This window comes from Dryobates pubescens, chromosome 17 (genome assembly GCF_014839835.1).
Source record: "Dryobates pubescens isolate bDryPub1 chromosome 17, bDryPub1.pri, whole genome shotgun sequence".
Lineage (NCBI taxonomy): Eukaryota > Metazoa > Chordata > Aves > Piciformes > Picidae > Dryobates > Dryobates pubescens.
This window is the reverse complement of record NC_071628.1, coordinates 374,992-388,814: the sequence shown is the minus strand read 5'-3', so window position 1 is coordinate 388,814 and position 13,823 is coordinate 374,992. Positions and strand designations below refer to the sequence as shown.

General features: G+C 44.6%; 1 protein-coding gene across 2 annotated transcripts in view; it reads left to right on the top strand.

Annotated features, from left to right (window-relative positions):
• Nucleotides 1-4,977: 4,977 nt before the first annotated feature.
• The window catches only part of ASB7 (ankyrin repeat and SOCS box containing 7), a 29,407-nt gene continuing 20,561 nt past the window's right edge, over nucleotides 4,978-13,823 (top strand). The window contains exons 1-3 of one of the 2 annotated variants that reach the window (XM_009899896.2): nucleotides 4,978-5,079; nucleotides 5,206-5,293; nucleotides 11,241-11,339. The gene's annotated coding sequence lies outside the window, so the exon portion shown is untranslated. Of the gene's footprint in view, nucleotides 5,080-5,205; nucleotides 5,294-11,240; nucleotides 11,340-13,485; nucleotides 13,522-13,823 lie in introns of those variants that run through there. The other variant, XM_054169174.1, reaches the window with a different exon arrangement.

The window sequence follows — 13,823 nt, the reverse complement described above, 5'->3', positions numbered from 1 at the left end:
CTTAACAGATTACTGGAAAGATGCAAAAGAACATCAGACATTTTTAGAGTTAATATTATCATTATGAAACTTGTTTTGAAAATAAAAAATCACTGCCCCAGTAAGACATTAAAATGATGCAATAATTACCATGCTCTGCAGAACTTTACAGCTCCAACATTACACTGTTCACACCAACACTAATTTGCTGCAACAAAACTAAAGATGACTGTTACTAGGGACTACTTCTGAAAGGTATGAGAACTCACATCAAATCTATCCCTACATTGCTGAAACCACTAAAACTTCATTTCATGACAGATTCCTCCAAGAACAGGCACAAAGCTTCAGCTGCAAGTTTTCACCTCAACTGGCAATGTTTATTGCTTCACTAAGGCCGGATATGGCAACACCTCTAAAAGCAAACAAACAAAAGGAAACCAAAGGCCAAGTCTTGTCTTCTGCTGCACATAGGCTTAAGGTGTGAGTAGTGTGAATACACGGAGGGGAGAACCGAGCTCTGCTGTAGTAAGGAGAACCAATGAATTCCTTTAGGTCTACATGTGCAGAACTCTGAACACCTACTCTTGAAATGCAAGACAGGTTTTGGGATAACACAAAGGACCAGAAATGCCTTAGGGCTGGTCCCAAGGGCCCAATGACTGAGAAGTTCAAAATTAAAAAGTACTTAAAAGAATGTAAAGCTTATTAGGAGCAAATATTCAGGAAAGCAATTTAAAAAAACATCTTCCTCACCATCTCCATGGAATATGTCTTTCAATCACAACACTGGAACATCCTCTACTGCTTAAAAAGACCTACTAAGAATTCAAATCTCTCTTCAAAGTGTGAGCACTGAAGCACCCACAACTTTCTAAGGACTGGCTGGCACTAGATACATAGTTATCTGCCCTGAAAACAAAAAGGATATCCTTAAGAACATCAGGGTTGGTTCTTTCCATAGTAACAGTGACACCAGTCTGTAATACCCATCTTTTGCAGCCAGTTTTAACAAGTTCTCCAACCAGAACTCTTTTCATTAAAAAAATCCAACAAACTCATTACCTTTATTGACTGTGAAGTTAGGAGTAGGGCTCATGCCCTTTATAGGAATTTTCTTTTTGCAGGGTTTTTGGATCCTCAAATTTAAGTCTGACAGAATCAACCAGGTAGACTTCCAGGTGGACTCCTGAAACCATCTGCCTGTAGTGGGGTTTTATTTAAATGCCACATTTCTCCTTTCTTACCAGTGGAAGAAAACTCAATCCTCCAAGGGGTGAGAAATTCTTCCCATCTACATACCAACGACATCTACATTTATCACCACACTTGCTTTCTAACATGCTTTTAGAATATTACAAACCAACATAACTGTAACATTCAGCGTATGAGGCATTTTTGGTTTACTTTCTAATCTTCACAAAGTTCAAAACCACTATCAATGACACCTTCATTTTCACAATTTAACTGCACCTGAAGTGTGCATTGACAAAATGGCTTCCTCAAGGCACAGAGGATTAGGGGCTGACCAAAATATGCTACCCAGACTCCTCACTTCTCCCACCACCAGGCAGTATTTCCTTTCTTGGGTTTTGATTCTCTTCTGAATAAGAAGTTGCCTGCAGGGAGTGATGTGCAGTTCATTCTGGTGTGGTATTTTTGAAGATGTGTTCAGTGCTGGATGACCCGACACCTCCAAAAGGTTACAGAATGTTCCTCACCTAATGGAACTAAGAATCCTTCCCCTGTCCTTTCCCATGATCCACATTTTAGATGTTAGAAGTAAATCTGATACTCCAGACAAATTCCTTCCTCATTTGCAGAATCTGTGTGGAACTCTACTTGAGATGAAAATTCATGACCTGAAACCTCATAAAATGCTTTCAGACATCACTCTGCATATTTTATGTAGCTATTGTTCCTATCTTTGAGTTTTATTTCCTCCTAAATGAATACCTAATAAAGTAAAATTACCTCAACACATTTACTCCTGTGTTCAAAATCAACTTGAACTATCATCCTACATGGTAAATGAACAGATCTCTCATGCACCAATTCGTATGATGCAGCAAGGTTGTTAAGGCAGAAGAGGCTTAGAACCCCTCTAGGACAGGAGCTATGAGATTTTTACCTTTGCCACAGACTTCTGGTAGTGATTTCTCTAGTCCAACCATAATACATTTATAGTACACCACTAATTTGCAGAACTCTTTACAAACACATCTCTAAGACACGCCTCGCTCACACGTGACAAGGGTTCACGAGTGCAAGTCATTAAGGAAATGAAATGTGAGGGGGCTTACTTCGAAGAAACTTACTTCAAAGAGGGAGAAGACATCTGGTGATGATTAGATTGGTTTCAGACACGGCAAGGGAGCACAGTGAAAAGCTCAAAGCTAATGAGTAAAGAAAAACAATCATATTCATACACAAGAAATGACAAACTCCAACACTTACTTGTATTATTTATTTGACGTATTCGTGGCAGCATCTAAAACCAATTAAGGTAACGCCTCACAGTGCCAGACTCCTGCACATAGGATGGGAAACAGTTCTAAAAACCTTATATAGGGACTGACCAGACAACAGATAGGGAGAATAACTAAAGAGAAAAACAGAACTCAAATATGTATTCTGTTATACATATTAGTTAGGCTTTAAAAATCAAAGCCAAAGTCACGTGAAGCTGCAAACAGAACAAGAGAAGGAACTCAATGAAAAGGAAACAAAGACCTGGAGATGAAAACTCAGATGGCAGCTGAAGCCTGGAAGGTTTTAAGGGTCATCATAAACCAAGCAAGTGAAGCTTAAGTGGTTGCAATGCCTCCCAGAAACCCTAAATCAGTTATAAAATATGTATATCTCTACGAGCGGGGATACTTAGTTTAGCACAAAGCCACAGAAAGCATTGATTTGACTGGGCTAACGCTGTCGATGCCGTCTTTTACTCTTTTTTTAGTAACACCAATGGCTCACAATGACACGCAATTACTGAAGAGACATGATTAGAAAAAGCTGTGTCAAGTTCCTGAATTAGTCTTTCTCTGTTAATAGGTACTATTAAATGTTAACTGCATGAGTAACAACCGGAAGAAAACAAACTATACAAAAAGCCCTATTTTCATTAAATCAGCTAAGATAAAATGCAGTCCATGACTTAGGAGTCTGAAGGTTGTGGATCTCCTTACAATGCAAAGAAATAAAAAGTACTTCAGACTACTTGCACCTGCAATGACTTCATGGGCTCACCTCTCAACACAGAGCATGCTTCCAGTCAGCGCTGAAACATGCTAAACGCTTGTAAAATAAAGCCATTTCCTTCCGGAGGCCGCAACGAACCCCTGAAAGGACCCGTGCAATCCTGAGCAGGCCAGAGGCCTCATCTGCGAGCATCTTTAGCCACCAGACAGGACTTGACACACCTGATGCGACCTCACCGGCCCCTTTTTGCCCCACTCACAGTGGCGTTTCAGAACTGCCAGCACTGGTTACTGGTCGGAAGGCCTCGCTAAAAGCCACACTCTGGTTTGACAGAGTTAAGCGGCGAGAGCACAGGCGAGTGTAATCACGGCCCTAAACCAATCCTCTGGGCCTGCAGGCCCTCTTCGCCTCACCCCCCTCCGGAAAGCCCCGTCTACATCCACAATCCCTTTCTCGCCGGCTCGAGGCCCGGCAGAGGACTTCCGCGCCGCCGCTCCCCTCGGGGCCCTCCCTCGGCGCAGCCCCTTGCTCCTTCACCCACCGGGACCGCGCCCCCTCAGCCGCGAGCGCCCTCAGCACCCACCGCCTCACGCCCCTCCGGGCAAGACCCCGCCCCCACCAAGACCCCGCCCCTCGCCGTCCCCCCCCCACCAGGGAGCCCTGGGCCTCGCTTAGTCACCCCAAACCACCGAACATACGGGGCCCCGCCCCTCCCCGTCACCAGGCAACCGCTGCTAGGCAACCGCCGCGACTCACCCGCCCCCGGGAGACAGGACGCCGTAAGGCCCAACTCTCTTCACTCAAACTGCCGGAAGGCCGCAGCCACCCTTTTCTCCTGCCCTCCCCTGTCGCAAAGCCCTCCCCCTCCCCCGTGCCTTTACGGCAAGGGGGCAGAGCCGCAGGTGGAGCCGCCGTCAGCCCTCTACCCAATCAGCTGTAGCGGCGGCTCGATGTTGGGGGCGGGCCCAGCGCGGCGGTAGCGGATTGGTGGCAGCCGAGGTCAGTCCCTACCCGCTGACCCCCGGAGCGAGCCGAGGGGGGCGGCTCGGTGCAAAGTGTCCCCACACGGCTCGGCCCCCTCCCGCTGCCGGCCCTGCCGCTCCCCCCGCCCCGCCGCCGCCGACAGCGCGGGGGGCGGCTGCGCACGGGAGCGCGCCGGCCCCCCCCCCCCCCCCCCCACGTCCCGTCCCGTCCCGCCCCCAGCCGGCGGCAGACAGGTAACGGCGGCGGGCGGTTGAGCCCTGTCTGCCCCTAGACTCCCTCATGGGGCGGGGAGCGGGGGGGCGAGGCGCGACCCCATGGCCCGCTGCGGGGCCTCCTCTCGCCGCTGCCGGGCAGCCCCTCCGGCAGGGCTCGCCGCCGGCCTGCTCCGCCCCGCTCCCCCTCAGCGGCTGCTGAGGGGGTTACTACCGTCCCCTTCTTGGGAGGGGTGCTCAGCCCCCAGCCCCGGGCCCCGTGGGGTAGGCAAGCAGACGGGCTCCGGGCCGCCGGGCCCACTGTCGCGCTCCCCGGTCTGCCTGCTGAGGGGGGCTCCCCGGGCGATGAGGGCGGAGGGGAGCTTCGGGCCCCCTCGGAGCGCGTCCCCTGGTTTCCCGGCGGCGCCGTGTGTCGCCTTCCCCGTCGCTGGGCCTTGGAACTCTGCGCCGGGGCTTGGCCGGCTTTTTGTGTGTGTGTGTGCCTGACGGTTCCTGAAGCATGAACTCCTGCAAGGGAGTGATTTTAATTTCCCAGCAGCTCTGCTTTCTGGGTTACTTCCTGTCCCATTCTTTAGTACTTATCTTTTACTTCAATCCCTGGAGAAGCTGGCCTGACAGGGTAGCGGTTCTGCCATTATTGTCCCTCCAACTCTTTCCTATCCCGAGAGAGTGCCCTTCTTTTCGAGTTGAGATCCCGATTTAGGTAAATAACACTTTCCTTCCTAATTTTTATAGGCCTTTCCTATTTCTACCTGCTATTGCCTTGGTATTAACCATTTTTGTTCTCTTTTATACCCATATGTGGCATAGTTCTACTTTTATTTTTTAGGTTTAAGCTGCCTTGAAGGAGAATTAAAAATTGTGGCTCCAAAATAAGACAGAAGAAAGAAAACAGCAGTCAGAAAACTCCCAGAAAGGTGATAATCTAGAGTCTCAAATCATCCTGGATACATGGTTTGTCTCTTATTGGGGTCTTTCGTGGTTTTGATGGATTTGAATAGGTAGCAGTAGAGTCTTTGTTCTCGTAAAGTCTCCTTGCTATTGAGCTTTAAAAGTTTGAAAGTGCTGAAGCCTATTTGAAGTGGGGTTCCTCTTTCTTCTTGTAACACTTTGCCCTTTTCTAAATGTAATCTGCAAACATTGTTTGGATTATGAATTGCTACTTAATGGTTTGGGATTGTGTTTTTTTGTCTCCTCTTGGTAATGTCACTTAAAATTACTTCAGTCAGGGTAGATAGAATGTTTTTTTCTTAAAGCCGCCTCCCAAGTTTAGAGGTGCAGCACTGGATTTGCTCCTGCTCAGATTCCAGAGTCTTTGCAGGAGTAGGTCATGGTAATTGCATTATGTTGGTTTAGTCATACCTAACTTTTGCGTGGGTCAGGCTTTTTGTGTTGTAACGGAGCTGCAGGAATTGAGATTCATTTAATGGGATGGTATTTGTTTACAAGTACTTAGTTTTTGGGTTGAGATCATAGAAGGAGATAGTGCTGCTAGGTGCTTAAGGGAAAAAATGAAAGGAGTCATCAAAAACTGAATCTGCTGGTAGGAGGAAGGTTTGGTTTCAGAGAGAGAGCAATTAGTAGGGAGAATTGCTTGTTTTACAAGGTAGGATGAAGAGATGGGTTCTAGAAAGAGAGAGAGTGGGGGGTGAATGATGTCAGCCAGCCTTTTTCTGCATCCTTCTGTTGGTGTGCTCCAAATAATGGAGTTTCTGCGTGTTCTTTTAATGCAGAGTGTCTTGAATCCATTCTTTTTCAAATGTAGATGAGTTTATTTTGGCAACTACATCCTCTATGTAGGTCTTTCTGGCCTTTGTCATGTTTCAGAGGTGTCATTGGCTGTACCAGCATGTTTTTCATTGTCAGCAAGAAATTGTTTTTTAGCATTAGCTGCTGGTGAAGGAGCGAGACCTGTTGCAAATGATCTTGATCATGGATGGATCATTTCTCTAATAGAGATGTTGTTAGCATATGATCAAAAGTAGCTGCTGCACATTGGGGATTAAACAGAAGATCTTCCCTTAACACAAGTACAACAAATCTGAGGTGCATTTTGAAAGTACAAGGACGAAATGCTCCATCTTGTTTTGATAGCGTACCACAAACCCATGAGTAATGCTGGAACGTGTGGCTGTGCCCCGTGTGATTGCAGGCAGGGTTTTTATGCTAATGGGTGAGACAGATGTGTGTTAGTGCAACTTACCAGTGCACTTATGGCACACGTGTTCCATCCAAAATTGGTTTGTTATAACACCCTCTTTACAACCCATCTGGTGTGTCTAATGTCAGGTCTTGCATTAATGTAGCTACTCCGACAGGACACCTCTTGGTGCCAGTAAGTTGTGAGATCTTTGGGATTTATTCACAGAGGGAAACCCAAATTTTCATTTGGTTTGTGGAGCTCCTTCCTCATGTGACATGCCAGTGCAGCAGGGTTTCATTCAGGTGCAGAGACTGCAACTGAGTTAGCTGCAATCTGGGAATTAGCTTCTGGCAGAAATTTGCACATGGTCAAAACAAGGAATGGAGAGAAATGATACACTGTAGTCCTGCTCTCCATCTCTAGAAGAAATGCAGCGTATTTTCAGCCCCTTAGATAAAGTTGCACATCCCTTTTGTTTTTTGGGTTTTTTGACTTCTCTTCAGGCTATATAGTCATTTTGGTTTTGTTTTGCCTTACTGTGAATTCTAAACCCATAAAGGAAATGTGCTGTCTGAGAGGCCGTTTCCCATTGTTCCAGCATTTGCTTACAGAATGATGCTATCGCGGTGAAAAGCTTGCTTTATCCACTGAAGTCATCCGACACATTTTGCCCTCTTGAGTTCCTTCAGGCTCTGTTAAAAAGAAATACAGAGCAAATACAAGTGTGTCAGAGATGCTTGACTGTAATAAACTCTATGGGCAATACTCGTTTTGCTCATCAGCTTTCCTGTGAGCGTTAGGGCTGAAGTGACTGCTTTAATGTGGTTTGAGCCAGCCATTGGTTTCTGCTTCTTTCATCCCATGAAATATTGGTGTTTGGATTCTTTAATGATAGCAAGTCATGCTAAAATACATAAATGCTGTACATTAACACTTCCTATGAATCGCTGACTTGCAAGGCTAAGCTTCCATCTAACTTTTGCCGTTTAAAAGTCCATTACAGCGCCACTGTTAGAAGAGAGAGGTTGTACTTTATGCTTGGTACAAGAGGATTTCTAAGCATGCTGCAGAGCACAAGCTCCCTGCAGCTCATCAGCACACATCTTGAGGGAGGAGAGTTGTGGCCTTCTCCGCATAAGAAGATGCGTAAGGCCTTGCTCTAGCACAACAGTTGAGGCCTTTGCTTTGGAAGGACTTGAAGTGATTTCTTCTGGTTTCTACTTGTATCCTTTGGGCCTGCAGTGTCTTCTGGGCAGCTGAGCTCTGCTTGTGCTTGCCAGTGGACAGGAGAGAATTTTGAGGATGGTTAACAGCTGGTGCATTACCAGTGCTGTCTGAAGGTGGAGGTCTCTTGCTCTGCAGTTTGTAGGCCTGAAGGTACTTTGGCTATATGATTTCACTAATTCTCTATCAGGCCCAAAATCAGACCTCACAACCTCTCTGTGAAGTGGGTAATAGTTGGTAAAACGATACCTGTCTACTTCAGTTTCAGCCACCTGCAGAATGGGACAACACAACAGCTGCTTATTACTGCATAACACAGCCAGCATCGTGCGGAGCTGGGAACACCTCAAGTTGGTGGAGGACTTTAACTTGTTTAGCTATTTTAAATTTAGTATGTCCAAGCTACAAGATGGCATTACAGAAGCTCTGATGAGAAGTGTGTAACTTCTAATGACCGCTTAGGAAGACCAAAGGCCTCTTTCATTCGAAGTAGCAGCTCCTCTGTGATGTTTGGAATTCGTGCACTGTTAACTCATTGCGTTCAGACCCAGCAACTCGCTTGTGTTGCTTGGTGATTTTCATCTCGGCCACTTGGATACCACCCTTGATGTCTGTCTGGGATGGAGCATAGAACATCTAGCAGAAAATAGCTTTAGGATCGTAAGGCTGTGTGACATGTGAAATATTAACATGTTATTTGGAAACTCTGTGGTAGGAGAATACGAAGAACATGATCACTTGCCTTACTCTCCTGTCTGAAGAGAGGGGAAACTGGGTGGCTTACAAGATGATAGTTGCATTTAGTTTCTTTGTCAAACAGATACTGACCATTTTAAAATTTCATCTGAGTGAGAACACATTTAGCTTGTTTGAGTCCTGAAATGGGTGAGAGAAGTGTGTTGGGAGAATAAGGAATGCAGATGTGATTATCCTTATTTCACAAGGCTGCCTTTTTTTAATTATTATTTAAATTGCTTGGAATACTTCAATCACAGGCAACTAGGATCTACACTGATTAGATCTATGCTAGATATTAAATGCCATGTGTAATGGTGCACTTGTATAGAGTTAGGCTAACATGAGTAAAATTGTAGTCCTTGTTCTGCTCTTGGATGTGTAATCTTAGGGCTTAGAAATCAAGTCTATCTCCTCGGCCACCTGAAGGAGCAAAATACTGCAGCAGAAGGTCTTGCTTTTAGTACCAACCTTGAACTTGCTTTAAAGTAAACGTGTGTCACCATTAGTTTTCCCCATGATGTCTGCAATGACTTTAATGAAGTGACACATTGATGTAGAAAAGTCTAAGATCGCTCTGACAGCATGAGACATTATCAATAGATAATGAAGATGTTTGTCTTTCTCTAGTGTGCAACTTTTACTACCATTATTAGTATTTTAAGCAAACCTTAAGTCATTGAGTGATTTACTTTCACTAAATATGACTTCTTTTTATTAAAGTTGCAGCTCTTACTCTTGCCATATGCAGATAATTTTCCTTTGGGGGGGGAAAATGCTTGTTACTTTTTTAGTGGAGCAATCTGTTACCTTGTCTGTAGTCTGTGAAGTCAGTGCAATTCTAATTTGCATCAGCTAATAAAAAATGTGTGGGTTTTCAAGTGAAAATCATGCAGTTTTATTTTTTTTGTAAAAAAGGTGAACCGACGACTGATCATCTGTGCAAAAAAACAAGGCCAGAAATGTGATCAAATTAGGTCATGGCAGTGCAGCTTTGTGCAGGGCTGTGAGCATATCTGCAGACCTTGTATGTTTTATCTTGGGAAGCAAAGCTCTTGGAAAATGTGCATAAGAGGGATGAAGAGAGCTTTTTTTCATCCCCCTCTTCTGAGCTACTGTGGGGAAAGCAAGATTTTTCTGTTGCATGAAGTGACAGAAACTGTAACTTAAGCTGAAAGCTGCTTTGGTGCAACTAGTTTGTAGAAGAAACAAGTCAGTTGGTTTTGTGATGTCGGAATACTGTGGCCAGCAGCAGCAGGGAAGTCCTTCTGCCCCTGTGCGCAGCACTGGTTAGGCCACACCTTGAGTCCTGTGTCCAGTTCTGGGCCCCTCAGTTTAGGAAAGATGTTGACTTGCTGGAATGTGTCCAGAGAAGGGCAATGAGGCTGGGGAGGGATCTGCAGCACAGCCCTGTGAGGAGAGGCTGAGGGAGCTGGGGTTGCTTAGCCTGGAGAAGAGGCAGCTCAGGGGAGACCTTATTGCTGTCTACAACTACCTGAAGGGAGCTTGTAGCCAGGTGGGGGTTGGTCTCTTCTCCCAGGCATCAGAACAAGAGGACACAGTCTCAAGCTGCACCAGGGGAGGTTTAGGATGGATATTAGGAAGAAATTCTTCACAGAGAGATTGGCCATTGGAATGTGCTGCCCAGGGAGGTGGGCATCACTCTGGAAGCGTTTTAAGAGGAAACTGGATGACGCACTTGGTGCCATGGTTTAGTTGATCAGATGGTGTTAGGTGGTGGGTTGGACTTGATGATCTCAAAGGTCTTTTCCAATGTGGTTTGTTCTGTATTTTCCTGTACGTTGCAGTAATTAATGCTGTTGTTGGTTATTCGTACATGGTGAGGGGTTCTGTCACAAGAAGACTGCAGCCCAAGGGAAGCAAAGATCAGACAGGTGTGTAAAGAATTAGTGAAATGATACTGATGAATGTGGGCTCTCAACAGTGCTGTGAGAAATGGTCAAATGTCAGGACTGATCCTGTGAACTGCAAGTGACTAGGAGGGAGGATAAGATGGGCCAGTCTGAAGCAGGAGACTAGTTAGGTATTGTAACTGCTCTTTGATACTAGAAGGATAGCTTTTAATCTATGTAGAAGAGGGTGAAGGTTTTTGGGGTGGTGGTATTGCTTATGTGTGAAGGTTCATGAAAGGCAGTGTGCATTAGCCTGAGCTGTCATGTGAGGTAGAACCAGCTCTGGCATTACTAGAGGTCCGTTTGAAGGACAGAGAAGTCAATGCTCTGTGTCGTCAGGTTCTGTCCTTTAGGTAGGAAAACATAAAAAATGCCCAAACAAACAAATAAAAAACCCCCACAAGAGTGGTTTGAGAGGAACTAAGAGATCCTGAAGTTTTTTCCTTGCACCTGACTCCCACAGGGACAAGTTGAGCAATCAGGCAGAAATACCTGCTGTAACCTTTGCATCCATTCTTGTTCCATGGCAGGAGCAGATGAATGTGATCTTTAGAGAAGAGTTTAGACCACTTCTTCAGGGTGTACTCCAGAGAAGAAGCACATGTCTTCTTTCTCTTGTCTTCCATAAAATATTCTCTGTAGCCTTGTCCTCACGTGGCAGGATCAAACTCTCCCCATCCCAGCATCTGGAGGACTGTGATATAATGAAAGAAAACTCAGCTTCTGGGCCTTTTCTGGCATAACTGCATTAAAGTGTAGAGTTTTAACACCGGTATAAAGCAGAAGTAAACAAACCTCTCACTTTTACTCTTTGCAACTAATAAGAATTTTTTTCAATGTTTCTTTAAGGGGTAGCAGGTTGTTTGACACACACGGGCACCCAAGATTATGAATGGTGAAGACAATGAAGAGTGGGACATCCATCAGAGAGTAACAACCCCTTACAAGGTAATGCAGGAATGTATTGAATCTACCCTGCTGTACTTGCAAAATCCATTAAGTAGTTGTTGTCCTCTGTTTTCATGGCACTGCAGTCATTGTAACCAAGAATGTATAGGTACAATTTTGCCCCCCTGCTTCATTTAATTTGTCCACTTGCACAGAGAAAACCAATATGTGGCAGTCCAAGTGCATACCGTGTTCTGAATGAGATTGATTACAGTTGCAAAACATTAAATATTAAATGCCAAATGGCTAATGACTTCCAGTAGTCCTCCTTTCTTTCTCCAAAGATTGATGCTGTAAGTGAGGATTTGCAAGGAGGAATTGTAATGATCTGTGGAGGAGAAGTGCAAACGTTTTCAGAGCTGGTGTGTACCTAGAACTCTCCTGAAACCTTTAATGCCACTGTTAAGTGTTCCTGTGTTTCGAATTTCATTGCCTGCCATGAGGTGAGATAGAAGAGTAGGTATTTACAGAAAGTGTGCAAGTGATGAGAGGAGCTGCTTGTGCCTGACTTCATCTTTTGCTTTGTATGTTTTAGTACTTATGTACTTTAGTACTAGCTAATTTGAATAAGCTCTGCTAGTCACATGCAACATATGGGGCCAGTGCCAGCGTTTTATAATGCTGCATTACAAATATACCCACCAGCTGAGAAGTGTGATCTAAAGAGCTTTGCTTTTTCTTAACCAACTGTCTTCAGAGATAGTTGAAAGGGGGATGCTGCTGGCCCCTTAAATGACAAATCCCATTTTGCTTCATTTGTCTAGTCATCTTATCTCTTTCTGTAGCATTTTGAGCAAGTAATTTGAGCTTAATTTTGGAGACCACATAAGATCTTACAAGAAGGAGCTGTAAAAGTGGCAGTAGAAAGTTTGTTTTTACTAACTTTTTATGAGATATTCATGGGTCTGGAAGAGAAATTTTCATACTTTGTTTTTGTACACTTTAAGAAAGCACAATTAGAGGCACAGTCTGATCTTTCTATTTTAAGGGTCATCTTCTGACTCATTATCAGATTTTTACTATCAGTTTTTACCTGTAAATCCCAACGAAATATTCTTAGAATCACAGAATTGTCAGGGTTGGAAGGGACCTCAAGGATCATCCAGTTCCAACCTCCCTGCCATGGGCAGGGACACCTCACACTAGATCAGGTTGCTCAGAGCCACATCCATCCTGGCCTTCAAAACCTCCAGGGATGAGGCTTCCACCACCTCCCTGGGCAACCTGTGCCAGTGTCTCACCACCCTCATGGTGGAGAACTTCTTCCTAGCATCCAATCCAAATCTACCCATTTCTAGTTTGGCTTCATTTCCACCCAGTCCTATCACTCTCTGACACCTTAAAAAGTTCCTCCCCAGCTTTCTTGTAGCCCCCTTCAGATACTGGAAGGCCAAAAGAAGGTCTCCTCTGAGCCTTCTCTTGTAGTTGGAATTCCATTAGTAGTGGTCTGATCCAGAATGAAGTTGAGCTTGCTGTCTTTTAGGTGAGCATATTCTGAAGTGCTAATTGGAGTTTAGAAAAGAGCTTAGCAAAAGCTTATTAGAGTCAAGAGAAACACTTCCACTGTCACCAGATTAACCAAGTTTGATTTCTGGAATATGCTGCAAAAGCTGAGCTATTGAGTTAGCACTTGCAGTTTGTAAAGCCCCTTTTCTTCCACTGTCAGATACTGGAGTTCATACCATAAACCAAAACAAAGCCAGTACCTAAGCCATTTATAATCTATTGAGTCTTCTTCCATAACCCCTTGCTGAAGCAGTGATTGTTGCCATACATGGTAAGTTGAAGCATTTATAAATGTCAAAGATGGGCATTTGCTGTGTGTAATTTCCATATTTGTAATGTAAGCAGGGTCACTGTAGCAACCTGTTAATTATGAGTTTGTCTCTCCTAGAAGCAGATAAATAACTTCTTGCAGTGGGCACAACTAGGTTATAGGAGACTGAATAGATAGTTGTGCCTTTATCTGGAAAGATGGCAGTGATTGATGTTTTCACTTTTCTCTTGTCTGTGTGCATATCTGGATCCCAGGAAAACCAGTGCCCAGTGGGATATGGGGAGTTGATTGCAATGGCTTCTGAATGACCTATGAATCATGGGGATCTGGAAATCCTTATGACATTTACGCGAAGGAAGGTTTAGGGCACGCTGTGGGCTGACATCCTAACAAAACCAGGGCACTGTAAGTTTTTAAAGTTTGGCTTAAAATTCATCTTCACCTGTAAAACATTTTGGTTTATTTTACCTTTATTACCTCTGCAGGAGTTTAAATGCATTTTGCTTTCTCCTTTTATCTTCTTCTGTGTTAATATCCATTGCAATCATTTTTTACTCTGCTGAAACTCTGATTGCTCTGCATTACCTTTCTCATTCCCTCCCTTTATCCCCTTTCATTGCATTCTGTTCTAGGGATACATGTTATTGGGGTATGACACACAATGTATGCGGAAGGGCTAACACTTGACAGACTTTGTGTGCTGTGGA